This window comes from Tyto alba, unplaced genomic scaffold (assembly GCF_018691265.1).
Source record: "Tyto alba isolate M040663 unplaced genomic scaffold, T.alba_DEE_v4.0 Super-Scaffold_27, whole genome shotgun sequence".
In the NCBI taxonomy this organism is placed as follows: Eukaryota; Metazoa; Chordata; class Aves; order Strigiformes; family Tytonidae; genus Tyto; species Tyto alba.
The window spans coordinates 57,202-85,190 of NW_024881301.1; the positions used below are offsets into that span (position 1 = coordinate 57,202).

Below are 27,989 nucleotides of genomic sequence, written 5' to 3' on the forward strand. Positions count from 1 at the left end.
ATTATAATACTAATCCACTATTAACTGCTATAGTCTGTGTTATGAGTGGAACATCCATATGAAATCTAGGTTAAATTGTTTATGAATTCAAAAGATTATAGATAGGTAATCACAACACTTGTGGAATTTAATGACTTTTTTTCTGAATAAATAAATGTAAGAAATATTCTGTGCAATTACCAGGGAACTACCATAATCTTCAAAACCTGTTTGTATGTATTCAGTTTTTATTTTATTCTCAGTCCCTTTTTAGAAAGAAAGTAAGAAGTTCAGTGATAGATGTGAGATTTGTGGTTTTCCTTCAGACTTTCCTGGGGTGGTGGTAGGGATTTTCTTTCTGTAGCTGCTTTGAGAACCTTGTTCTTTGAACATTCATTCATACTTGAGAGATAGAGGAAAAATAGGTTTGAAATAGGTTTAAAATTTAGTAACGAATGAGATTTTTTGATATTAAGAGTAGGTATGTTAAGCAGTGGTTTTAATTATCAGTTAAGCAGTTCATGTACTTCAGATACCTTAAAACAGGGGAAAATAAATCAAATTTTTCTGTTTTTTACAGCCTGCTTTACCTCACAAAGTTCCTTAATGCAACTTGTTGGAAGCAGAATGGCCACTCCAGGGAAGTGCTACAATACACTTGCTCTGTTTTTAATATCTTCCCTGGAGACTTCCTCTTGCCTGCTGCACGATGTTTGGTCTCATTTGATATATCTATTTTATGGTATATAGCTTTTGCCTCAGCATTCAGTACCGACCAGCTTTCTTTTTTCTTTCTTTTTTTTTTTTTTTAAATAAAGGTAGCTGGAAACTTGTGTCTTCTAGAATTTTCTTCAGATGGATGTTAGCTGATTGTGTTGCTGTTCTTTTTTTTTTTTTTTTTAAATGCAGAATAGTATCTCTTACAGACCAGGTGTAGGCTTCAGGCTAACTCTTCCTTTGTCTTGCTTCTGAGATTTTGGGGCGGATTTTTCTTTTCAAGTATATGAGATAGGTAAACACAATGGTACCCATTACATAAATAAAAGAAATTTCTAAAGTTAGGGAGAGTTTTCTCATTTATTAAAAACTTTTATTTCTGTTAATTTTTCTGGGATCTTAAAGCAATGTTTGATAAGCAGCTGAAATCAACATTCCTCCCTGGAAAAACTTTTCTACCTACTCCTGACATGATTTGCAAGTGCATCTGATTTAAGTCACTTTATTTTGTTTATCATTTCATGTTCAGATGTCCAAGGGTTCTGAAGATGTTTTACTCTTTCATACTTGATATGTAATTACACACTTGGAAATGAAAAGATACATACAGTTGTGTGTTTTCTACTGTGAATTATTCTGAAATATATAAGGATGTAGTTTTAATGTTATGAATATGGTCTTAGAATATAGCCAAGGGCGCACTGTTAACTAATATAAGATGGGATCCTTTCATTTAGAGGGTGATTTGTTGGAAAATCTGGAGGAGTTTCATCTAACATGTATGCCCATATGTAAAATCAGACCTCACTCAGCCTGACTGTGGGGGAAGCCCAGAATAATCACTGTAAATTTTGATCACAACCACACTTGCAAATACAACCTATAACAAGAAAAGATGAATGGGGAAAAAATGACTGTGGAGATAAAATTTTTAACTATGGGTTTAGAGACCTCTTGGAGTCTGAGGCCAAAGGAGCAAAACTCACCTGTGTTCTCTGCTAGTGCTTAGAGATGCACTTACATGCACCCACTTGTATTATTTGATGTCATTGGTGGAAAAAGAGACACTATTCATCAAATTGCTAAAAGTTTTCACTTACTTCATTAGATCTGTTGGAGATACTCTGGGACGTATGCTGTTTGGAATATTTTGGACCAGATTTTTTGCCACTCGCTTTACAGTAATGTTTTACGTATTAGGAGGCTGGTAGTATGTCAGTCTTTTTTGGATAGACTTAGCAGAACTGTTTCTTCAGCCTTGTGCAGTACTATTCTCCAGACCTTCTGTTCTCAGTGTTTTTTTCTGAACTATTCCGAGTTCAACTCATAGCTTTATTGAAGTGGGATGTCCAAAACTGACTATCAATGTGCAGATCTGCAGTATAATCTCGTTCTACCTGTAGAACACACTAAGCCATATGTTGCTTCAGTCTTGCAGCCTTAACATCTGTGATGTGGGATAGCCAGGCCCTCAAGTGCTCTCCCAAATGGCATTTCATGAACTTAGGAAAACAAAGAAAGTGATAGTAAACTATCATGGCTAGAATGCCCTTGCATGCTCTGTTACAATTACTAAGTGGCACAAAAGGAACAGAATATAGATTTGAAAGAAACTGTCATCCTGAATTTACCAGATGCCTTTTTGTGCTGCAGTCTCTGCCAAAAACATTAGAGCATTTGACATCAGGGAGACAGATGAAAGAAATCAAAGTGAAAAACAGAAGCATCCAAGGGAGAAGATGCTCCATAGAGATTTTTATATTCTGGTCCATAAGTAGCCTGAAAATTCAAAGTGTATCAAACTGCATACAGCAAGCTACTTTCATGCTTTGTAGAAGACAGCAAAATGTAGCAAGATTGAGCTAATCCCCTCACAGAACAGTTTTGTTTCTCCAAAGGGTCCACCTGTGCCCTCATAGAAAGGAAAATTTTTAGTAAAGGGACCTTACTTCAGTCTAAACCTAGGAATCCAATACCTGGGTATGGTGTGTTTCTCTAAGCAGTAATTTAGAGATGGACATCATTCTGCTTAATTAACAAGAAAAGTAAAAATATTCTGGAGTGGTAGTCCCCTCTCAAATTGTAAAAATTTACTTGTTTGTCTTGGCCAATACCAGTTCCTAAGGTTAATAATAATAATAATAACAACCCTAAGATAGCCATCTGAAAGATGGACACTAGCGGGTGAGGACATCTAATTTGGATTAGAAGACCCATCCTGTTTCAGGGAGCGTGGCAGTCCTACAGAACTGAGCAGCTGTGTGTGCAACCATTTCTACATCAGGAAGCTAGCACTCAGTGCATCCTGCAGGCTCCTGCCAGCACAGCTGTGAAGGAGGACATCAGACCCCCTTAGCTTCATTAGTAAATCTATATCTCTTCTGAAGCTAGCTACTTTATTGAGTAATTAGATGTTTCTTACTAGTTATGAGGGACTTGATATTAATTTTTAAAAACAATATTTCAAAGGAAAAGCTATTTTTAAAATGTCTTGTTTAGGAATTTGTTTCATAATTTGAAACCACAGACAAACCTTTTTCAAAAAATTAATTTTTGCGCTATTCAACAGAAACCATACCCTTAACAAACAAAGCTCAGAAACTTATTGCAGGGACAGCAATTCTATACACCCGTGAAAATCTCCAGTAAACGACATAAAGCTTCATATGTCCATTGAATCTCATTGTAGTGTATTCAGATTGAGACAAAAGAAAATAAATGGAATACATTCTTTCCCCAGCTCTCTGTCATCCATTGCCCCCCATCCGCTGACTGTGTGCACTCTGTCCATCCTTATCCCCTTGCATGAGGGCTGATGGAGTGTTTCTACGGTTGCCTCCCAGTATGTTATTAATCCAGGAGTAGAACAGTCAGATGCAATATCCCTCAAGTCAAGTGACTGGTAGTGGCATTTGTTTATCATATTACTGAAGCACTTTTTAATATTCTACAATTTGATTTTCTGTGGGTTTTTTTAATGTCCTCCACCCTGATTTATTAATTCATACTCTTGTTCGCTCTCCTTGATGTATCTCTTCTGCAGAGTAAAATGAAAAATAATGGAGACGTTAAGGGTTTCGCTGAATTTGGGGAGGGCTAGCCTTAGATATAGAATATCAGAGAAACTCTGAGGGCTTTCAGACTTACCCCATTTATGTCTCATTCACCGTGCACAGATGCTGCCCGACTACAGCCTGTTTTCTATTCCAAATGTGATGAAAATTAAGTTTGCCTGTCTTGTAACTCACTCTGATGTAAAAAAGACTGTGTACAGCTGCTGAAGCAGATAAGGTGGTCTGTGGAAATCTGTCTCTATGAAGCAGCTATCCCTGCCACGCATGCTGGGGTTGGTATTTCCAGGGTTGGAAACAACAAAAGTCCTGGAATTAGGTAAGTGTGTTTGTGCAGAAGAGCACTGTGAAACTTGTCCTTGACACAAGGCAGCATGAGATCTACCTTTAAAAAGTTCACTTTACAGTGTATTGTACCCCCTTTATCTTTCACACATCTGTTTTTTGCCTTTTTGTGAATAAAATAAGAAAGGATTCATGATGTTACTCATGCCCAAACACAATGCTGTTTACTCATTGCTAACAGGCTCTACCTCTTTTTCAGTTGGATAATTTATACCATAAATAGATAATCGTCTTGTGCTGAAAATTTTACCAGGAAAACTGTCAGCTGCTCAACACCACATTCTTTATCAGGAAGAAAATGCCCATAATTACTTACTGCTGGGTGGGACATAATCAGTTTGTTTTGTTTTGTTTTTTCTTCTCAAATTATTTTTTTTTTCCCACTGAAAAATTTGTCATCTCTCATGTCCAAATATTTTCCATAAAGCCATCTTTTTAAACATAAAATCTTATAGTTTAGGCAACTTCAGAACTCTCTTCCATTCATACATTCTTCCAAAGTGAGTGCTATTAGTCTGGCAATCTTGCAGTCTGACCACTTCAATTTAATCAGTCTTCTAAGTACAAAAGGTAGATCACTGGCAAGCAAAGATTAAGTCTGCACTGTCTGGCTAGCGCCTCTGAATTCAATGTCTGCTTTTAGATAAATGGGGCTATTAGAACTTGACAAATTTGTCACCACACATAGACAGGTTTCTAGCAAGCTATACTGGTAAATATAGCCTTTTCAAATTGCTTTTCAAATAAAATGAATGCTTTTCAAATCTCCAAAACTAAGATAAAAAGGCAGGGTATGGATCTCCAGAATTCCATACACTAGTCTTTTAGCATAGGATGTCCCTGTCTGCACTTAGCTTACCTTTTCTCAGCCTTTTGTTATGGGATACTTCAGTCTGGTTTTGATTACAAGTAATTTACTTCCCTGCTCACTCCATCTGAGCAGCAAATGAATGGTCCTCTGAAGCTTTTAATTTGCTCTACGTAGAAGCATTTTGCAGATATTTCTCATTTTCTCCCAATAACTCTCAAATGACTTTTCACAGAGAAAATGTGATGCTGGAAGTGCCCAGAGTGGCAGCCTGGTAACAATGCTTCTTCAGACTTTAAACTTTTTCCTCTCAAAGTGGTACTCTCTAGTATCATTACGAATTATTTTCCAAAAAATATTTTTTCACAGTTCTGTTTTCTGGGCATTACTTACGGTGGGATTTTATTTGAAGTAGGTGAAAAGCATGGAGAGCAATGCTTTGCTTGGGTGCTCTTTGTAGTGCCCACAGCTGTTTCAGAGGCTGTAAATTATCAGTAGCATTATGGAGCCACGTGGGAAACTAAACGATTCTTACCTCCCATATGCCCTCAGAAATCAATTGCTCAGCAACAAACAGTGGATAGCAAATAGTTAAAATGGAAACCTGGAGAACAAAAAGGAGTTTAAAAGTCAATTACACAAACTGTTCTGTGGGTAAAAATGAAAGCTGTCTTCTCATTTCAGGCTGTTGTGCTGTAATGGGAACTAAAGCCAAGAGACCTTTGTACAAGGCGTCAGGACTTCAGCTGGGTTTGCTCTTTTCCCGACATGCAGGATGGCCAGAGTCTAAACAGTAGCAGCCAGGGCTGGTGGTGCTGGAGGAAACCTATCTTCCACACCGTTAGCTGCACACTGGTGCATTGGCTTGGCATTCAAGTGATGCTGTAGCTGGCTCCAGGACACTTTGGCTGACACTTTAAACAGTGTACTCATCCTTCCTTTCCCCCCTCGTGACCTCAGATGGAAATCAAAAACCTGCAACATGTAGGTTGCAATAAAAGTCACTGGAATACTTTTTCCCAAATCATATTGATAAAAAAAAAAAAAAAAGAAGCCTTTTAGCAGGGAGGATGGGGAGAATATTGGGATGCCTATTATGAACGAATGGCATATTTTTGTCCTCAGGCCTCAGAATCAGAATAATAAGACAGTGACTCATTTTTAGAGTTTCCAGGTGGAGTCAGTAAGTCTGTCTGGCTTGGTAGGACTTGCAGCCAGCCTGGTGTTAGGAGGCCTCACGCTTCAGAACCAGTTGCTACTTTTAGGCTGAAATATTTCACTGACATCTTCCTGGATGTCCTGAATTCTCAGCTATCTCACTGAGTACCCGTCAACAGAGCAGGCTTTCCTGTGAGCGTTAACAGTGCTCTTCTATAGGGATCACCTGGTTTGCTGTATCTGAGCTTTTCAGGATAAGGTAGATGCAATTTTTTGAGCTGTGGCATGAATATAACATCATTACTTATTATAACGATGTGTATTAATCTATTACTACATTTATGTCTTTCTATTCTATTTATCTTTCAGTTGTCAACCTTTATAATTACACTATTCCTTAGTATCAAAAGTCAACGTTTAAAGGGACTTCCTGTGAAATAAAACACCTCAGTGTGACTAGGGCTTTCACAGACCTTCTCAGACATTGGCTTTGGCATGGAACAATTAATACAAACAGATTTTTCAATATGACTTGCAGGAACAGGTTGTACTATGTGGTTTGAGGGAAAAAAAAATTAATCTCTAAATAGAAGCCAAAGTAGTTCACAGGCTGAAATGAAAGCTTCTGGTGAAAAGCATCACCGAGTACAGTGCTGAGACCTATTGCATTCTCCTCAGTTAATGTAGAAGTGACTGTGAAGCTCTCATCTTGGCATCCAGAGTGCAGGCACCAAACCATCACCTTCATTAATTCCACCAGAGTACCCACTGGCCATAGCCTACTGTAATGGAACACGGCACACTGCCACACCGTCTTGTGCTCCACAGGTCAATAAAGTTACTGGCTGTGGGTGGTGATTTGCCATGTCATTATTCTGCAGTAATTTAAAAGATCCAGTCATGTTCACAAGCAACCAAATCTGTTGCAACTATTTAATATTCTTTTCCAAGTCTTGTGTTCCTGTGAAGCAGCAACACAGCTCAGAGTTTAGAAGTTTACGCTTGATGCCTTTCTCCCCCTTCCATCTGCCTTTAGTTTAAGGTCAAATTTATTGAATACAGTGCCCAGCTTCTGGGACTTGCATGTCACTGGAGGGAGAATTGCACAGTTTTGAAATGGCAATGTGATATAAATTGGTGTTAACTGAGCTGGTGGCTGGAAAGCAGTGCTTGTGAATAATGCAGCATATTTTTTCACAGTTTTTGGAAAGTTCTGAAGTGTTTCTTATTCTGAAACAAGAAATAAAAGCAAATATGTAATTGTCAGGATCCTCAATTACTTTAGGGGTTTTGTTGCAGGTGCAGTGATATTAAATAGCATCCAAAGGTGAATATAAGCAATACTTGACTCTCTGAAGATGGAACTGGGCAATGCTCTCCCAGGAAAATCAAACTTTTGTTCATTTTATGTCAATATTGTAGAATACACTGTCAAGATTTACAAGGTATCTAATAGGACAAATGTTAGAATACCTTTCTCATTATTTCAGTTTAAAGTTTTTGCCAATTTAGTCAAAATTAAAATACAATAAATCTCTAAAAAACATGCTAATATAATTTTACTTTCTTACAGTACTGTGTCCAGTGGTATATCTAATGCAGTCATATGTAACACTAAATAGTTTAAGAGTGTATATTACTCAAGGTGTTTTGATCTATGCTATGGATAAAATATACCTGTAATGTATACTGCTGCCTTAAAATCTGAAGTTCTGAATGTGTGTTAGCTTACTGCACATTTCTTGGGACTTGATTTCTATGGATGGAGATCATGAGCTGGGGTCTAATTCTCACTGACCTATGCCACATCGTTGTACACTAGTCTGTGAAATCAGGGTCACAGCAAAGAACACTTTTACTGCATGTCAGAGAATTACTTCATTGTGCTAAAAACTTAGGGGGTTTAGAAGGGCATCTTGGAACTGTTGTTCCACTGATGGGCTCCACAGTCTGCTGGATGTCACAAAATGTCACGGTGAATTGATAACAGAAACTTTTTGGAGTCAAAGAGAATGGTGCACAACAATCGAAAAGCCTATTTCTACTCACATCTCTTTTGTCGGTAGCTACCCAACTGAATGTGGATGGTCCCACAAAGAAGCAAATGAGGAAACGTATTTATAATGTATGCCCTCAAACCAGTTCTCTGACTCTTTTTCCTCTAATTTTATTAAAACCTTTCTCAACTCTTATGGCAGGTTTAGTAGTAATAGCGCAGAGTGTCCTGAAGGATTTAAGATGCTAGGGCATTCAGGAATTTTAATCTCTCCTCTTCACTCTGTATTTGCATCAAAGGAAATTTCTGGTGTACGTAAGAAAACCATTTTGGCAGTGAGAGAGGTCAATCACTGGAGCAGGTGCACGGAGAGGCTGTAGAATTTCCATCCCTGGAGATACTCAAACTTGCCCAGAGAGAGCCCTGATCAACTTGATATGAATTGGAAGCTTGATTTAGCTTTAAAGTTATTCCTGTTTTGAGCTGGGACTTGGACTAGATATTCTCCAGAATGTTCCCCATTTTTTTCCATGATCTTGCAGGGTCTCCTTAAACAAGATTTGGATCAAGAATCAGTCTGAGAAAAGAATGGCCATTAAACAGTTCTTTTGGCCAAAGGTCCAATTTAGTCCTGTACCATTAATTCTTATTTCATTCAATGTTCTATTTCTTTTTCTTGCCTTTTTTCCTTTCTTATAGGTATGTCAGAAAAAGCGTGTGTTCCAACAGGGAATAGTATCAGTCAGGTGACAAGCAGTACGAAAGTAAAATTTTGAAATTTTTAAAACCTTGGACACTCACGCAATTGAAAAGTGTTTTCTCATGTTCAGAGGGAACCTCCTGTCTTTCAGTTTGTGCCCATTTCCTCTGGTCCTGTCACTGGGCACCACTGAAAAGAGCCTGGCTCCATCCCCTGTGAACCCTCCTTCCAGGTATTTCTATACATTAGTAGGATCCCTCCCTGGGTCTTCTCTTCTCCTGACTAACTCTATCAGCCTTTCTTCATAGGTTCCCATAGGTTATAGGTGCCCATAAGACTTTTGTTTCTCTGAAAACAAGAATAAAAAGAAGGCAAAGAAATTAGGGAGTGATTTCTGTGTTCTGCTGCTCATGGGCTGAAGCCCAGGAAGCGTTACTATTACTTATCTACGTACTATTCTGTGTATGCATATGCTGTTAATGAGTAAAATTTGTTAGGCACTTTTATTTCAAGTACTGTGCATCTAGGATATGACACAGCTCGGTGGCAGCTCAAGTGATGGTAACTGCATTGGCCAGATGCGATCCCCCAATGCAGGTCAGATGCAACCTGCCCGGAGATGGATGAGGTCAGCCCCGGCAGCGTGCCAGGATGCACAGCATCATCTGCCAGGAGAGGAGCCGTGGAACCACGCTGCAAGTCAGCGAAGAACTCATGGATGAGCCGGGATGTTGCTTTGCAATGGTGGTGTGAGGCTCGATAGGATTGGAAATTACATTTGAAACATTGGATCTGAGTGTGATTTTGACTGTTACCATAGTATAGATTAGTGGTTTTACCCTGGGGACTCCAAAATCTATATGATAATGACTTGTGAAAGTGACAATACCAGCAAATACACTGTGCTGGTATGGTGGATAAAAGAAATGTAACACAGATGCCTGTGTACAAACAGTCATAAATTGCAACTAATCTAAGGCACATGTGCCAGAAAAAATAGCCAATAGTGCATATCATGTCTTAATTCCAGTGGCTTAAATAATATTAACTCATGATCTATTCTCCTTCATGGTAAGTAAAAGGAAAGTTGTAGATACAAGATTAATCTTTCCTTGTTAGTGAAGTGAAAGCCCTTGAGATTATTAAAAGCGTACAGTGTGTGACTGAGGACTGCTCCTGGTGTGGAGAAGTAAAGCTCTTCTCTCAACCTCATTCTGTGGTAAATGAATGCAAAGTTTTCCACAGCGTTGAAGGCAAGCATCAAAAAGACAGGAGTGAGTTTCTGTTGCCAGGGAGCTGAATGGGGTGAACTCATTTCACTTACTCGAGGCTTCTATAATTCGGAACATGTTCTTTTGTTCCAGTACCAATCTCCAAATAATGCTTGAGTGATGGAGAAGGGGGAGCACCTGCTGAGAAGGACGTGGTGGTGTGGTGTTGCCATGCGACCCGTGGCGGGAGCACTGCGATAATCCGCCTGTCTCTTCGGGCATGGAATGGGCGGGCCAGGAACAGGCTCCAAAACAAGCCACAACTGTAATTAACAATATGCAGTAATTAGCAAGTAACTTTATTTGAGCTGGCTGGAATGTTTTGGGGAAACTCTGAGCATGTCCTACCTGTGTGTTGGAAGGTTATAAAAATCCTTTGGTGCTCAGGCCACTGGCCTCACTCACTAGTCAGAGAAAAATACTAAATTGTGATCGTTGGAAGTCTGAAAACTGAAATATTTTTTCTGTTTTTCAGAGAAAAAGGCTATATATGTTTGTCAGGCATCTGGTCAAATTCAGTATATCTGTTTCCCTTCACTAGAGAGAATCTAAAACTCACTGAGAAAGTTCAGAGTAAGTATTTTGTTGCCATATGAGCGTTTGGCTTTTGGCTGCTGTTAAATGAAATGACCAAAACCTGCACAGATTTTTTTTTTTTTTCTTTTTAAAATTTATTTAATCCCAGTTTTAGTTGCCAGGAGAGAATTCCTTAGGAAGAAGAAGTTAACTTTGTAGTTGTGTTTTCAAATTTGATTTGTGAGGAGATGAGAAAAAGCAGACGGTACATAGGTTTTATATCTTATCTCTGTAAGGTGATGGACTGAAGCTTGAGGATGTCTGAAAAAGTTGAACTTGCAGGTCTGAAGTCTGAGTCATTCAATCATGTGTAAATTAGTTCCTTAAGAAGTTGCAAAATACAATGTATCCCACCTTTAAAAAATAGACTGACAGTATCTGTACCTTCTGCTTTTATGATTACTGCTTAAATTGAGCGCATTCACCATTTTTCTTAGGTGGTGGTAGAAAGAACAACAAGGGATTGGGCTAAAGGATCAGCTACTATCCTAAGCAAAAGGACCCTAGAAGAAAATTTCATAGGACATTATTATTACTATAGACCTGACAGCAGTTTGCCTTGTGTTTTTATGAGTGCTTTTGCAGAAGATTCAGAAGTAGCAGTTCAGTCCAGTATCTACATAGACGTATTTGTGTTCATGTGTGGTGGGAGAGGCCCTTTGTAAACACTTTGTCTTTACCATAATTATTGAGAGAAAAATTAAATGCCAGAAAAATATCTTGAGGGATTCAGTAAGCAATAATTTCATAGTAATATTTTTATATATAATGCATAGATAAATACTTATTTGTGAATATATATACATAAACAGTTCCACATACAAGCTCTGATTTATTATTCATAACAAACAAAAGAACTTGAAAATAATTCAAATACAGAATAATGCAGAATATTTTTTTTCCATATCAATGACAGATGATTTTTAGCTTATGGTGATATAAAATATTGAAACGTGGCTTTGAGCTCTTGTGCCTAACATATAGCTGCAAACATTTAATGTTGCTGAACAGCTTGCTTGGATGCCTTTCCAATGATTTGCAAAGCCTTAAGGATTTCACAGTGATTAGCTCTACCATATGCTTTTTTCAAAGGCCAATTTTGCCAGGCCATCAGTTTATATGCAGATTAAACTGTCAAGTGTGAGCAAACTTTCAGAGTGAAGTAAAGGAAATGTTAATTGCTTGTTACTACTTTTGGTTATCTTCTTGTAATAGGAAAGTTACAATATAAGGAGGATAGATGGGTAATAAATGAAACTCCCATTTGGAATGACAGCTGGAGTAGCAGAAAATTCTCCTGTTGTCATGGGTTGTTGCTAGCAGTTATTTTACATATAAATTGTTTCACTCATCTCTGGTTGGCAAGTTTGCTTGGCACCGCCAATATTTATAGTGGCTAGTTCTCTAAGCGAATGCTGAGAAATATTTTCCTCTCTAACTGCTTATGAGTGACTTGCATTTGGCACCAGAATAAAAGGCAGATTTCTAAATACACATTAGAGGCTTTGGGCCCTGGAAATGGACAGAAACAGGCAGAAATTAATAAATACACCAACACTTAGCTTGTAAGGAAGATGGTTAGAGAATCCCTTCTTCTGCAGCATCTGATTATCCAACAAGACAATAATAAGTCTTTCTGCTCTGACCATAGACAATAGAGTGAAGCAGAATAGATACTGGTTTGTAGGAAAATGTGAGGTGTCTGTCATAGTATACTTCAAACCAGGGTCAGGAAGTCATGAACCCAAAAATGTGCTTTATTACTTATGTGTGTAGCTCAATTAAAACCAGGACACGTAATCTCATATATATATTTGTATGTACCATAGATTTACAATTTATAAATAATTTGGTGTATAATCTTCCGCCTTTGCCCTGATATCTTAATCTCTTTCTGCCAGGAGGGAAAGAACATTTTGTTGAGAAGTTTGATGAACTGCTTATATTTGGTTATAGATGACTTCACTTAGCCAATAATGTTTTCTAAATTTATGGGTATGTGAGGAAGTTTCCTTCAGGAAAAAACTAAGTTCAAAGTTCTGACTGATTTCTCTTTTTAGAAATCTTGAAGTAGATGCTGGGAAAAGGGACAAATCTGAAAAAAAAAAAAGGCAGGGAGAAATTTAGGCTTAGAATTGTCTCCTGACTGCAGTACCCTTCTAGTGCATCAGACCTAAGGTTTATGTAAGAGCAGACACACAGCTGAACTGGCAGTTAGATGACAAGAAGGGGGAGATCTTACACTGAGACTGGTGAAAGCTTGCAGCTTTTTTTATTTCTGTGAACCTCTTCATAAAACCTTTTGAACTATTTTCTACTTCTGGACTGTGAAAATGAATTACTAATATTTACTTATCCTGTGTTCCTGGAAAACACGAAAGCATGTCGATAACTCAATACAGCTTCTAACGTACTTACAGGAAAAAAGGGAGATGCTCTTGCCTATGGAAGCTGAAACAGATCTTGGAATACAGATTCTCTGTGGTGGGAGTATCTTGGTGTGATGAGACTCAACAGTGACTCCCAGGTGATGGGAGAAGCTTCCTGAAATTCAAGGGTTTACAGCAGGTTTGTAGTAGGTTTGCTACCCTTTCAGAACTAGAGAGATCTAGGAGTTACTGAAATCTAAAATCAGTCCTGGTTTGCATTAGTAGATCCTGGTATTAATTGTTGTATTTCAGTAGAAGGTTTGGTTGCTGAACAGGTAATGCATACTCGGAAATTAGGGGAATAGGAATTTTATTCCCCTTAAGTGAGGCTTGCTTAACCATATTAGTAGCCACCATGGTGAAAGAGTTAGCAGGATCCTAAAAAAGCACAACAGGTATTCAGTAGGATGAGGTTTTGTCTGGAGGGGAGAGGTGGGAAGTTTGAAGAATGAAATAGATATCATAGCTTAGAGGCAGTCAAAAATTTAAATTAGGGGAGGAAATCAACACAGAATAAGCAATAGGAAAACAAGCAGATAATTAAATGGATAACAAGGAAAGAGAAGAATTAACTATAATTAAACAGTTGTCAGGGAGACACAAGAAAATTAAGAAAGGCTGAAGTGTGGAAATAAGTGATTTGTTAATATTAATCAAAACAGATAGGGGAAATCAATAAATGCATCAGGGTGATACATCCTAGAAAGCTGAAACTGTACCACCATGACTATAAATGACTCAATTAGAAGGAAGATAGTGAATAAATGCTGAGACTAAATAAACAGGAGGTGAGTTATATCTCATTAAAGAGCAGGTGTAGGAGTACTTGGAAACACTGTGAACATGCTCATACTGGCCATCTGACACAATACACACTTCCCATGATACTGGTAAACAAAATTGATTAGCACTGAAAAGTCACTCAACACAGGGAAAGGAGCAGATGACCAAGACTTTTTTTGACTATAGAGAGGTACTTACAGCATTCTTTTGTGTGTTCAGTGAAAGGACAAAGTGTGTCTGTGGCAGCTTTTTATTCTTTTGCATTTCTGTCACTTGTTCTCCATTATGACATGAGTGAGAGATAGTTCTATAAGAAAGACAAGTAAGGACCACCAAAATAACATTTTTTTTCAGTGTCATTGTTCATTCCCATGTTCTTGAAAAAATTTTTTTTTTTCATTTTATAAATACTGTAGGTATTTTTTTTATAGACTTTATAAATATTGGCATATAACTTAGTTATTAAAGGGAATGTATAACTCATACTGATATAACTTCTTTAGATGCTTAATGCTTATGACCGTAGAAAGAACAAATAGAATGAACTATAAAGGTTTCCCAAATTTAAATTCCAGGATGAATACTCACTAGGAGTGCATTTTGTCCCATCACGTAGATCATTAATGAAGACACTGAACAGTCCAGGACCCGGTATTGACCCTTGCAGGCTTTGTATATCTGGAATAGAGATTGTATATGTGTGGGGTCATGAGTTCACTCTCCTTCATGAATTAGAAACTCTGAATCTACTGCTTTCCTCATAATTTTTGTCACATTTGAGAAGTAAGGCAGAAATACAAACACCTTGCTTTGTCTTGTTAGTGTATTATGTGACAGGAGACTGGGACTATGGGAGTAGGAGTGCTCAGCAGAGCTACCAAGAATATTGGAGAAGTAATTGGATTACTTTTGATCTTTTCCTTTTCCCTTATACGGGTTCGAAAATATCCTTTCCACTCCTAGGTACTGTTCACAATATACACAATATCTGAAACAACTCTGTTCTTTGATTTGAGAGAAAGCTGGGCAGCAGGATCAACATCAAGGTTTATATCAGCTAGTCACAAGTTCATTATAGGTACTAATCCCTAAAAGATAATCAGATAGCCTTAATTCAGAATTATGTTTTCACTGGTTTTAATCCCGTCCTCCCTTTTTTACCTTCACTACTTCTAGTTTCTTTGACTGCAGTATTAATTGAATTTGGTTCTCCTGAATAGTTGGGTTTTTTTAAAGAATGATATTATATCTGCGGTCTTTTAAAATTGTAATGCAAACTGCTTTCAATCCGTTTTTTTTCAATTTTTGAGTCCTTAAAAAATTTCCAGTAGAGGTCTGGACCTTCTATAGTGAACTGAAGGGTTATTAGCAGCAGGGTTGATACTTGTAATAGTTATACCAGAGCGTCTTTAGAACTGGTGTGTGGACCTGGCTGCCATCACTTGAAATCATGGGATCTGATCAATTGTCCTGCCTAGACTTGAACAATGAGGCCTGTTGAGCAAATGTGTATTTTGCTTAATCTCATTAATTAGCAAGCTGTACTTTGACATACTCATCTGATATTTAAAGGCTATAAAAACAGAAGAAGAGCCACTGGGTATAGTTTTAATGTAACTTGTTGCTTGTTGCTTAGATGCCTCTTCTTCTGGGGATGGCAATTATGTCATCCAGCTTCACTACCTACACCTACAAGGGATTCTGCACCAAGGCAGTTTGTTCTCGCAAGCTTCCCAGTTGCATTCTGTCAAAATAACCTGGGTCTCCTGGCCAGGAGGGAGGACTTCTGTGATCAGTCCAGGAAGCAGTACTGGGAAGGAAATGATGGCACATAGCTGATGGCACAGCAGATGCATCTCTGAACCTGAACAGAACTGTATTTAGCTACGGGGGGTAGAAGAGCTTAATCTAATTCATACACATCCATCTTTATTTTAGGAGTAGTTCACACAATGACAAATCTAGAATAAATTTTATTCTCTCAGAACATCTCTGGGAAATGGAAGATACATTTCTTACCTGTGTTGGCTGAGCTATGTAGCTGATATAGATACCTGATACAGCAGTAATAGAAGCTATTTTTTAGTTTTCAGTCACTGCTTCCATACTGCCTTTCTCGGTTCAGGCCACTTGGTTAGCATCACATCCATTTCATTAGGCTTTCTTTACTAAGCTATGCATTTAGAGAACAATTGGGAAGCTGGAATCTGATACTTCTACTTTTCTGTTTACAGCGTAAAGGTTACGTACAGCCACAAAATCATTTAAATGGCTTTTAAAAAATGTAATCAGTTACAGTATATTAAATTCCCTCCTGCCAGGGACACGTGGGTCTTGATGTAGAAGATAAAAACATGTGGCTGTGTGTGAGGCCGTGCTGGAGCAGATATATCTCTGAAGGCATTGTGGCCCACGGGTAAGGCCACGCTAGGACTGGTGTATCTCAAGGCGACTGTGGCTGTGGGTAAGTCTATGCCGCAACAGGTACACCCCTGAAGAGACTGTGGCTCGTAGATAAGGCTCTACTTGGAGCAGGAACACTCCTAAGGGACTGCAGTCTGTGGACAAATCCAAGCCGGAGCAGGGGCAAGGGGAGGAGTTCATTGCAATATTGTCATGGATGGAGTCATGCACTTCAGTTGTAGGAGAGAAGCAACAATATACCTTTTCAATATAAAACAGTTAAAAAAGTTCAATAGTAAATGCAACAGCAGTTTAACGAGATTCAACGGCTCTTGATTATTTACTGCAGAGAGGACAGGGTCGGACAAAACTCAGGGAGACCCTCCTATTGAGTCATGACGTTCAGAAGGGACCCCCTTGCTTTCTAAACTCCTCAGAGAGGAGTCTAGCTGCGGCTGGATCCAAACTTTGTCTTAGACTTGGCTAATAGTTTAAAGGATTATATATGCACAATCAATCTTTTATATCACTTAGCTAAGATTTCAAAGTTTAGCGTGCTGTTAATCACTTCCCGAGAATCTGTTGCAGCAAGGAAACTCTCAACCTCGAGGAACTGTGGGAATGAAGAATTGGTGGTTAGCAAAAATGTAAACTGACCTTTAGATCAGAAAGATGATTGTGCACAAATGAGGCAACGTTGCAGAACGTCCTGTTGCCAGTGTGAGAAGCCGCAGGTCGGAACATCACCTGTTGAGCGTATGACGAGCCTGTGATCAGCAAACAGACAAAATCTGAAGATCAGTAGCATGTAAAAGCAGAAATGAGAGTATGTAAAAAATTGGTAATAAACTGGGGGCTTGCATACAGTGTAGGAGCATTCGCTCATGGCAGTGATGCCCCTTCAACAAACTGGAGTGAGTTTGTCGTGATTCAGTACCGTCGCTCCAATCCCGGGAGGCCCGAGACCAGCTGACACGTATTTGTAAATGAAAAGGAATGCTGTAATGTCTCAGCTCTATAAATATGTATTTAAGTGATGGCATGGACTTTCTCATTGGCAGGGAACACACACAGTGTTGTGCCTGAATGCTTTCTGTAAATTACCAGCCATCTTGCCTAAATTTGGCATCTGAGTGAAGCAGATGAGTTATAAATATCCCTTGTAGGCTTTGTAAGGTTCAGAATTAAAACTGTGGTCTGTGTTAAGGTGACTGTTGGAGCATTTTCAACATTTTCATAGGAACAGCAGGATATTGTAACGCTAGTTCAGTAATACTAATTCAGACCCAGTGAAGGTATTCTTTTGGCAGACAGTAAGACACTGACTATTGTGCACAGAAACATGTACTCCTCAGACATCTTTCTCTTCAGTCCCTCCCACTGTCACCCTATCTATTTTTTCAGCATCTCCTATCTTATTTTGAATTTTGTTAAGCTTTCTGCTTCACTGCTATTTGTGACAGTGCAGTCCAGAATGCAGGACATTCGCTTACTCTCTGAGAATTACTATTTCTACCGTGAAATGTAAATTTGCTCCTTTAAGTTTCATGCACCAGCTAGCGACTCTCAACTTGGCTTTTTAGGCTCATCTAGCTTTCCTTGGGTGTGTCCAAAACCTCTGTGTATATGGTACTATGACTACCCCAAAACCAGACTAAGATTTCATTGTATACGATGAAATTTCATTTAGTTGCATATCTATACTGTCTTTGACAAATAACTTGATGTGCACCCTTGATTTGCTTCCTCTGGACTGGTTTAGCTTATATAGTCTGTACAAGAAAGAGGCAAGATTCTGTCCTGAAACACTGCATGTGCTTAAGTGCATTGGATCTATGCCTCAATCAAATAATGAGCTTGCATAAAAGGCTTGGGCATTGGTTTGGAAAATGCTAACTGACGTGGATCATTAAGCAAGGCAATAGTCACACAAAGGTAATTGTCACAATACTTTTCTGTTGCATTTCCATGGCTACATAAAGGTAATTCTATAACAGTTTCAGTTACACTGAACTCCAATTTCATTTTGAGATTACATTTTCATTTCATTTCAATTAGTGAAAATTCAAATGCAGTTCCGCTCAGTTTCCTTTTTTCTTTCTTGTGTAGACCTGAAAAGCTGACTTGTCATTCCTTGTTTGTTGATGCTAACTCTCTCCTCACGCTCGCAGTGCTATCACTACACTTGTTCACAGATGTAAAAGTACTTTACCAGACGGATTAAAGCAGCTGGGCAAGCTTTATCTCTTCTTTTTATTTTTCTCATCTTAGCCTCTAAATAAGGATAAATTTCTTGAACTTAGTAAATTGCCCAAACTTCCATACAGGAAAAAAAATAAACCTTTATTCTTAATTCTTTAGCCATAATTGGTAATTTGTGCTGAAAATTTATGAACATTCAGAATGTTCATCAAAATTCAAGATGAATCTGTTGTTCAAGATGGATTTCTCTACTGAACTGTAGAAAACAATTCAAATGCAAACCCATGTTTTTTTTCCAGAAACTATTTAACCTTCTAGATTATAGTTTTGTGCACACATTTCAGAATTATGAATGAATACTTTCTATTTATTAATTTCTCTTAACAATACTGTGAAAAAGTTGATTGTACAAAACTGTGTGAATCCTAACACTTTTGTTGCTAGTAAATTCAGGTTTGTGCTTATGAAAAGCTTCCTAGGTGTTCATTCTACTCTGTAGAGAGAAAAACAAATAAAATCAGTAACTTCTTCATCAAAGGCTTTTCATGCATTAATGAAAAGCTAACCACATAGGTACAGTTTCATATATTTCTTCTGACTGTTTCACGGGAAGCACCATCTTCTAAACAGAAATTTGACAGATCATCTGCTCCAGCCAGCCCAGCCAGCTGTTGTGTTTTGTACAGGGAAGGTGCAGGCAGAGTTGTGGGGAGGCCGGTCATTGTCACAGGCTGTCTCTGGCTTCTCGTGGAACAAGATAGCTGAGCCTAGAAGAGCCACTACCTCAGGTAAGGTCTGATTAAGAAAACAGCTACCTGAGCAAAAGGTTTTTGTAAAGAGGCTGAAGGTAAACACAGCTTGGTGGTTTTGTTTGTTTGTTTGTGCTTTTTTTTTTTTTTTTTTTTTTGGTGGGGTGGTGGTGTTTGTTTTTTTGTGTGTTTTTTTTTTTTTTTTTTGTTTGTTTGTTTGTTTGTTTTTTTAGCAGCATGTTTACAACAACCAGCAAAGTATTTGTCGTGGTTTAGGCCTGATTGACAGCCAATCACAATGCAGCACCTCTCTCTCCCTTCCCCTCCGGCAATGAGAAGGGACAGAGAGCCAGGCTTGGTGTTCAAGATAGGACTGGGATGGGGGAAAATCCCCCTTTTATGATCATGAGCAAAAGGCAGACTCGTTAGGGGAAGAAAAAAAAAACATACATTTATTACAGACACTAACAACACATAACAGAGTAGGACAGTGAGAAGCATTGCCACATCTTGAGAACACCTTCCCCCCACCCCTCCCTTCTTCCCGGGCTCAGTTCTGCTCCCGATATCTCTACCTCCTCCCCCAGTGGCGCAGGGGCAGGGAATGGGGGGTGCAGTCAGTGCTGCCACTTCCTTCATCTTCGGTAAGGGGAGTGTCCAAAACTTGTTACCCCCTGCTCCATCGTGGTCCCCCTCTCACAGGAGACATTCCTCCACAAACTTTCTCTGACTTGAATTCCTCCCATGGGCCGCAGCGTTCCCCACACTGCTCCGTCATGGGTCACTAACTTCCTCCGACTGGATTCTCTCCCACGGCTGCAGCCCTTCCCGAGCTGCTCCGGTGTGGGACTCCCCCGCATGCTGCAATCCTCCCAGCACTGAATTACAGCAGCGGGGCTGCCTTTTCCCATGAGACCCCGGCCTTCTTCGGGCACAGAACCTTGATCATCTGAGCAGGAACAACAGGCTGTAAATCAATGTCTGCTCCACCGTAGATCTTCATGGGTGGCAGGGTGGGGCCGCCCTGCCATCTCACCACAGGATACAGGAGGGTCTCTGCTCCGGCACACCTCCCCCCTCCTTTCTTCCTCCGTTCCTCCACTGACCTTGGTGTTCATGCAGCTGCAGCAACTCCTCCTCACAAGTCCCACTGCCCGTCACCACGTCCCTTCTTAAATACGTTATCGCAGAGGCGCAGCCGATTGGCTCAATTTCCCAAACAGAGGTGGAGCTGACGTGGAGCTGGGGGAGCTTCGAGAAGCTTCTCACAGGGGGCTGCCCCGATAGCCCCCTCCCCTGCCACCAAAAAACTCCACCACTCACTCAACCCAGGACAGTATTGTAAAATAAAATGTAGAAAGGGTTGTTATCTAGAGAAGCATCCCCCACATACACCCCATAGCAAGTGATAAAAGACAAAGCCTTTTGGGAAAAGTCCTGGCTAGAAAGGTTTAAAATGAAACATGAACGAGGTGTCAACTTTTTAATAATTAAAAAAAAAAAAAAAGTAACTTCATTAATGTGTTGGGTTTGTCTGTGTGGTAGGGGGTTTGGTAGTAGGGTAGGGGGGTTACAGAGGTGGCCCTTGTGAGAAGCTTCTTGAAGCTCCCCCAGCTCCAAGTCAGATCCACCTCTGGCCAAAGCTGAGCCCATCAGTGATAGTTGTTGCACCTCTGTAATAACATATTTTAGAAGAGGAACCTGGGAGGAGGAGTTGTGAGTTGTGAGGAAGAACTGTGAGGGAGACAGCTGTGCAAACACCAGGGTCAGTGGGAGGAGGAGGAAGGGGAGGGGAAAGGCACATCGGAGCAGAGCCTCCCCTGCAGCCCGTGGTGAGATGGCGGGCTGTCCCCCTGCAGCCCGTGGAGGTCCACGGTGGAGCAGATGCCCACCTGCAGCCCATGGAGAGGAGGACCCCATGCTGGAGCAGGTTGATTGCGCCCAAAGAAGGCCAGGACTCTGAGGGAAGCCCCCACTGCTGTAATTCAGCACTGGGAGGGACCCACGCTGGAGCAGTTAGGGAAGAGCTGCAGTCTGTGGGAAGGACTTGTGTTGGAGGAAGTTCATGAAGGACCGTCTCCTGTGAGAGGGACGCCGTGCTGGAGCAGGGAAAGAGTGTGAGGAGTCCTCCCGCTGAGGAGGAAAGAGCGGCAGAGACAATGGGTGATGGACTGACTGCAACCCCCATCCCTGTCCCCCTGTACCACTCTTGGGGAGGAGGTGGAGAAATCGGGAGCAAAGCTGAGCTCAGGAAGAAGGCAGGGGTGGGGGGAAGGTGTTTTTATGATGTGGTTATACTTCTTCCTGTCCTACTCTGTTAAGTGGTAGCGGTGGTGGTGGTTGAATTAAATTGATGTCCTTTTTCTTCTCCTAATGAATCTGTATTTTGCCCGTGACCATAATGGGTGAGTCACCCCTCCCTGTCCTTACCTCCATTCCTGTGCCTTTTGTTTTATTTTCTCCTTCACATTCCTGAGGGGGAAGGGGTGAACAAGTGGCTGCATGGTGCTCAGTTGCCCTCTGGGCTCAAACCATGACAATTAATTTTTTTGTGTACTTTTTCCTTTTGGAGACTGTTACAAGGCCTCAAATATGCCTTAATGATGGGATTTGGTAGAGTGATGCTATGAAAGAGACTAAGTTACAAATGAACACTCTGATGATATGTGTACTAAACCATCAACAATGGAATAATGACTTTTGTTCATCATTCCAGTTGCCAGTGGTGTATTTCAAGTCCATTTTAAAAGTGTGGAGTTTTTTGGCACAGGCAACAGGCACAGTCTGTGACTGTTCTTTGAGCTTTCCAAGTGTGGGATGCGCTTTGAATGATGCGTCAACACTATCATGAATTCGGCTTTCACTGAGACTTGTAAAACATGTCCATGTAAAAGCTGTTCAAAGCTCACAGCAGATCTCTTAAAAAGACTTGATACCAACAACATGTGTAGTAATAAGACTTTATAAGTAATAGTGATTAAGAGAGCAAAAATGTTGTTTTTCAAATTCTAGGTGAAAAGCAGCATGAACTGTAGGAAGGATTCTCTCATAAAAGCACATGCTATGACCTAAAATTTTGCATAGGCATAAGGAAAGAGGGAGAGGCAGTAAATACAGGAATCCCATTTTAAGGCAAAAAAAGAAATTGAAACCTCAGAGCGGTTTTAGTCTTTAACAACAAGAACCATTAGAGGACAGGACAGCACTGTGTTAAGCTGCAGAAGATGAAGATCCTGCTTTATAAATGAACAGGATGTTAGAGGTGCTATGCAAAATCCTTCCAGTTAAGTGGAATTTTAACAGCATTGGGATTATTTTTTTTTTTTTTTAATTTTATTGTACTATTGCAAGCCTGTGTTTTCAAAAATTCTCAGTTCATCTTTCAAAAAGGTCTCTAGGGATAAAATCGATCCCAGTCGTTCTAATATATCAAGCCATTCTATTCCTACCAATATTAAAATCCCTAAAACCATGTTATGGGGAAAGCTCTTGCAGTCAGGGGTATTACAAGAAAAGTTCTCAAGGGTACCCAAATGTACAATTGTGCCTGTTTTCTCAAGTACATTTAAGAGCTACTACAAGAGCCCTGTGGAATGCTCCTGCTTGTAATGTAGTTATGATGCTGATAACTGTATTGAACCCGTGCCACTGTTGGACTCTAGCATTTCTAATATATTTTAAAATGCCTTATCCTTAACCTTCCTGGGCATAATTTTAATGCATTCTTCTTTGTAACTGTCAACTTTATTTGCATTTCATTGTTGTCAATTTGACTTTCTTGCCTATATTTACCATGGGCTATGTATTGAAGGGATGGGGAGTTTCGTTTGATCACAGTTTTCACTTCAGCTCAACAAGTACACTGTTTAAATTAAAAGGGCTTTATTTTTCTTGCACATGTTAAAATACTTTAAAATAATTCCCCTTTATAATTTGCAGTCGTATAGTTGTATTTTCCTCCACTTTCATCTTGTGTATGTGCACTTCCATGGTAAAGGCTCTTTTCCTTTTTTAAATTTTATTCACCTTGAGTTGTGTCTTATCTTTCTAAATTTAAAATTATCCATCTTCTTTACTTTTTATTGACCGTATTAGGAGGCAGTTTTCAGCCTCCAGATCCAGCAGCAATATGTCAACATTTGGGCACTGGAGTAATTATTTAACAAGTGGTTATTAACTTTGTCATGAACATATGTAGGAAAATGCAATGTAAATAATTTGTTAGAAATGCAAAGTATATTTAAGAGGGAGAACTAAAGGTTCAACCCACCTGTCTACAAATGTTAATAAAATTGCTATTCTGCTGCTTGTTCAGAAAACAGAAGTCAGGGCTGATTGACTACAGTCATTTTCATCCCCACATTCTTCAGTGGCAGAAAAAAATTACAGGGAAGCAAAGCCTAGAATAAATCAAATTTGGTTTAGTACATATAATTTATCTCTACCCACACTCAATTAAACAGTATGGTATGAGGCTTGTCTAATTTCCTTGTTCCAACACACAGACACCCACTATTGAAGTTAATGGTTTTTATTTTATTTTACAGAGCTATTTCAGCTATGCTAAATTAGCAGGAACATTTTAATCAAAGCTTGCAGTGGATAGTCCCTTGTCAGTCTCAGGGGGTATTACAGCTTGGTGCATGCAGAGGTTGTGTTTGGTTAAACACATCTATACACTGATATATGGTTGACTCATTTCATGAACACAGACTGGCTAAACTGTATAATTTGATCATAGCTCTAACAAGTTCAAATGAATTTCAACATTACCTTGCTTTTGTGCAGTCTGCAGATTGAAATCACAACCTGAGTATTTGGAAAACTGTGCAGATTATTGACCTTTGGAGAATTATGGAGTAAGCACGGGTAAAGCTGAACTTGAAAACATGACGGCTTCTTGCCTTGCTGTAGTTCCTCCAGTGGAGAAGTGTAGTTTAGTTCTCAATGAGTTGGACTTGCTGTACATTAGGAACCATTTGATATTTACTTTATAGTAACGTGTAGGAATAGGTTACCTCAATAAACCATCTCATTTTAACGTTCACTTGTTCAGTAGGAGTGTTCTTGTGAGACCTATTATATTTTACAGTAACATTTCTCATCAAAGAAGAAGTAGAAAAGATACAACAGCATTCCTTACTGAAAATAAAATTGGCTTAGGTGAGCTTAGGTTGAGGTCTTAAGTCATTAACGAAATAGCACTATATATCTAACAATATGAGAGTGTTTTCATGCTCTGGAAATGTCAGAATTACTATTTGCTATGTATTCCTAGTCTTCTTCAAAAACAGCACAGCCAATTGGAAATGTGATTGCATTAACCATAATAAATTAATATATTTTTACACTAACAACAGGCAGAAGATAGTTTTTTACTTTTATGCATAATACCTAAGATACCCTATCAAGAAGACAGAGACAGGCTCTTCATAGTATTGCAGTGGGAGTACGAGAGACCATGGGTACAACCTGAAACGAGAGAGGTGTTGACTGGATGTAGGGAAATCCTTTTTCCCTATGGTGACATTGTCAGTCACATATGTGGATCTGGTAATGCGTATCCTGTTCAGTTCCACCGTGTGGAATAAGAAACCATACACCTGGTGTTACATAAGTTTATGCACATAAAATCAGGATAGATAAAAATTGCTGCAGTCCTTTGGAGCGTCTCAGAGTTTCCTCAAGAACTCTTTGAGAATGTTTCCTATTGCATCTGTTTTCTAATCAAGAGCAAGTCTGATTATTTTTTTTTTTTTAATCTTGAAGAGTATCTGAATTATTTGTCCTTAAAAACTTGTCTTCCCATTAAGTATTATTTTTCTTGTGTTTTAAAGGATTTTTAATGGAGATTTTCGGTAATGAAAACATGTAAAAATTTTTTTCAAGTAAAATTAAACCCAGTATACTGCACACTTTGATTAAAATAACTCATGTTACAGTTGAAAAATAATTCTCCAGATGAAAATAAAACACTAGTACAAAAATGCCTTTATTTTCAACTGTTGTCTAAAAAAAATTAGTTCATGCTGTTGATCACATTTCATACTCAGTACTGTCCTTGTTCACTGTAAATAGGATTGCTTGGTGTATTTACAGTAACACCCTCTTTGTAAGAAAACATTACTGTTGGGTGAGATTAGGCGCTCTGAGCAAATAGGAAGCAAAATGTATTCACAGTGAATGCATTTGAATGTATTCAAATGAATATGTGTCTTGCTCTTTCCCTGACCTGTGTCTTGATTTCTGCAGAAACTGAAAGCATGAAGGGCCAGAAGCCATCTATTTGTTCCTTGTGTTGGTCCGGGTTCTCAGCCCGGGCTTGATCCACGATAGACACTACTCGTTGCTCCAGGCAGCAAATAATCCTTAAAAAGAGCTCCGTTAGCAGATGGATCTGATGCCATATGAGTAGAAGTCTTTCCTGACCTCGCAGCAGACCTGTCTGCTGCAGATCTAATGACAGCAAATTTCACTGTGTAGGTGGAGCGGGATAGGGTGTGCAGTCTTTAGGCTCAAAAGTGCAGGGTTCTTCAGCGTGAGGCCCTGAGCTGTCAGTAAGAGCTGATTCTTCATCTTTTTCTTCTCTTCATCAACAGTGTCAAAGAGGAGTTGTCAAAGGCTGTCGTCATTACACACACACAGAAAAGCGCCCATACTGGGTCTGGCTGGGATGAAGTTAACTTCCTTCATAGCAGCCCGTATGGTACTGTGTTGTGGGTTTGTGGCTAGAAAAGTGTTGAAAACGCACTAATATTTCGGCTGTTGTTGAGCAGTACTTGCACAGCATCAAGGCTTTCTCTTTTTCCCACCCTGCAATGAGCAGGCTGGGGATGAGCGAAAAGATGGGGGGGGCATAGCCAGGACAGCTGACCCCAACTGGCCAAAGGGATGGTCCATACCATATATCATGATGCTAAATAATAAAAACTGGGGTAGAGTAAAAAGGGTGTGGGGATTTGGGGCTAGATACTAGCTGGGACTCTGTCTGCTTGAGGCGGTAGCTACCTTCGCATCACTTGTTTTCTTCTCTTTCCTTCACTTATTAAGCTGTCTTTAACTCAACCCAGGAGTTTTCTCACTTTTTCTCCTCCTATTCTGTCGCCTGTTTTGCTGGGGGAGAGGGGGAGTAAGCAAGCAGCTGTGGGGGTGCTTGACTGCTGGCCGGAGTCAACCCACGACAATGTCTTTTTACATATTTCTTTAATAATGTCAGGAGACATTGCCAGACTCCAGAATAGATACCTTTAGCAGGTTTTTAAATGAAAAAGGGGTTAGTAATAAAACGCTGAAGAAAATTGCTAAGACAAGTTAAGGAATTTTGAATGTATGACTTCTGACTTATCAACTAACCAGATAAGAAAGCAAGAGTTACTAACCATGACAGGGTTAGGTTATAATTGGATTAGTTTTTAAGAAGCAGATTGTGAAGGAAACTTACTTGGAGCTAGCTACCATCATAGATCTAACCACTCACTTTTCAATGACAAGATGGGTTTATTTAACTTTGCCTTCTGTAATATAATGAATAGTATTACGTATGTTTTCTTTATAATGCAAAGGACAACAAAATATTTTGTCCTACAAAACAAGACATACATCACACCTGCTATCCACAGTGCTTGAGGGTAGGATGAGGGAACAATCAATAATTGATATATGCTAGCTGCAGTGTGATTTTGAGGCAGAAACCTTAACTACTCTGAGATGTTCCCTGTAAGATATACACTTTTCTCTGACTTTAGTCTTTGGTACTGCTATAGGACTTGCATTCAGGTCTGTACTGTAAAAAGGGATATTGAAAATTGGATATTCTGTGGGCTAACGCATGGAGGGGAAAGCGTGAGTAACACCTCCAGTCTTTCCCTTTACCACTGTACACTTCTGTAAGAGGAACTGGGCCTTAACTCAATGCTTACCAGAAACGTTAAAAGAACTTAACAAAACAAAATATTTAGCGCAGGTGTCTGCCATTTGATATCACACAGTTTCTACTAACAGATAGCTATGAAGAAAACTAATGTGTACTGATTAATTTTTCATTTTCTAACATCGTTCGCCAAACACCAGTTTTGGCACTTCAAGCAAGTAGGAACAGCCGTTAGCCTGTCTGGGAGCACATTTGGCTTTGACAGGATTGTTGGATGCCAAAGTAGAGAATATGTTTTGTCCCCAGTGATATCTGGGTCTTTGCTTTGCTCTTTGCCAGATGCTGAAAGGCAAAATGCTTAAAATGTTGAATGATTTTTGGATTGAATGCAACATGATGTTTCTTTCTTCTAGAATTTATAAGCAAAGTAGTTTAAAACCAAAACCACCTTGGTGATGCTTTAGATACCTAAAGTAGGTGGAAGAGAGTATGTGTGAACTTTTTATTTATGCATTTTGAAAGACATTTAAAAAACCCTAATGTATTGCTCTATCCTGATCTTCTAACAAGAACAGAGAGAATTTCAGTTCTCTACCATAAGTTCTCTGCTAATTTCTTCTCTTAATAGTCTCTTTTCTTCCTTAATGATAAAGTTTCCTTTGAAAAAATTTTAACGGGAAAAGAAGTATTTCAATGGGATTTCTCTGCAGAAATGACATGAATGTTGCACTGTATTGACTCAAAATATGTTCTCAATTTTATATTTTATCAATATTAATCAATATGTCCAGGTCAACTGCTGTTGTATTTCATTAAAATTGTTCAGTCATACTTTTGGTCTCCAAAGAGAACAACTTATCTCAGCTTGCCAAGTATATAACAAAGCTCCCCCAGCCTTTCCCTATGGTTGAGCTAAGGGAGGATTTGATGTG

The 27,989-nt window shown here is 39.3% G+C and overlaps 1 long non-coding RNA gene across 2 annotated transcripts in view; it reads left to right on the plus strand.

The window, feature by feature from the left end:
• LOC116963669 overlaps nucleotides 1–27,989 on the plus strand; it is a 46,854-nt gene that overhangs the window by 8,368 nt on the left and 10,497 nt on the right. The window contains exon 4 of one of the 2 annotated variants that reach the window (XR_004408343.2): nucleotides 560–1,040. The exons of the other annotated variant lie outside the window; for it this stretch is intronic. This is a non-coding gene — a long non-coding RNA (uncharacterized LOC116963669). Of the gene's footprint in view, nucleotides 1–559; nucleotides 1,041–27,989 lie in introns of those variants that run through there. 2 annotated transcript variants of the gene reach the window in all.